Source organism: Tupaia chinensis, unplaced genomic scaffold, assembly GCF_000334495.1.
Source record: "Tupaia chinensis unplaced genomic scaffold, TupChi_1.0 Scaffold000042_2, whole genome shotgun sequence".
NCBI classification, from domain to species: Eukaryota; Metazoa; Chordata; class Mammalia; order Scandentia; family Tupaiidae; genus Tupaia; species Tupaia belangeri.
Window position 1 is genome coordinate 38,557 of NW_006159498.1, and position 1,048 is coordinate 39,604.

At 50.3% G+C, this 1,048-nt stretch overlaps 1 protein-coding gene across 1 annotated transcript in view; it reads left to right on the forward strand.

Moving 5' to 3' along the window:
- The window catches only part of PPL (periplakin), a 59,498-nt gene that overhangs the window by 38,530 nt on the left and 19,920 nt on the right, over nt 1-1,048 (forward strand). The window lies entirely within an intron of this gene.

The following is a 1,048-nucleotide window of genomic DNA, read 5'->3' on the forward strand; positions in this document are numbered from 1 at the left end:
CTCTTTCTTGAACGCTTGACAGATTTCCCCAGTCAAGTCACTTGGGCTTGCGTCTTGTGGGGTGGGAGGGTTTTAGCTACAGGTCGGCCTCTGGTACGGACTGTTCAGGCACTCTGCTCTCAAACGTGCACCAGGAGCCTGCCTTCCACGGAGCTGTCATTCATCTAGGCTGTCGAACGCACTGGCGCTGAGCTGTTTGCAGGATTTTCTTGGTGCCCTTGTAATGTCTGGGGGACCGTGGGGATGCCCCTCTCTCATCCCTGATGTTCATCTTGGCAATAGTTGCATCTTCACTCTTTTTTCCTTACTGGCCATCCCAGGGAGCTGGCTTTCTTTTTTTTTCAAGAGAGATTTTTGCAATAGGGTACATGTGCTCATCAGAGTTTCTGTACAAGCGTAGTTGCACAAGTGCATGCATATCTAGTACTAGACAGCTCCCTCTGAACGCGGCGTTTGCTCCATCCCACACATTTCGGCATTTGCATTCTTGGTGAGTTTGTGAGATCTCTTGACCACCCTGTGCTTTTCCTTTGACTCACGGGTTATTCGGGTCCTGGGCTACACCGTGGGTATGTTTGCAAGTCTGTACCCGTGGACCAACCTTGTTCTTTATGCTCCAGTGTAGTATTTTATAATTAACTGTTCCCTTTCTGGTGAACACATAGGTTACTTCCAGTTAAGTTACATTTGGGTTTCCCCTCTTCAAAAATGAGAGATCTTGGGGCAGCTGGTGGTGTGGTGGTTAAGGACGCTGAACTCCCACATGGCTGACCGTGATTCGAGTTTGGGACCTGGCAGCTTGCTTTCTCACTTTCTCTCTCTCTCTCCCCCCCCTCCCTCCCTCCCTCTCTGGTCAAATTAAAATAAAAAATAAAAAGTTAAATAATTCTTTTTTTAAAAAGTAAGAGGGATCTGTGAGGTTCCTGCTCACCGCAGCAGAGGCCTGACCAGCTCTGCCTACAGGGCGCAGAGCCTGCAGAGCGCCAGGGCCGCCTACGATGACTACCGCAGCGGCTACGATCAGGCGCCCCCGCTCCTGTCCACGATT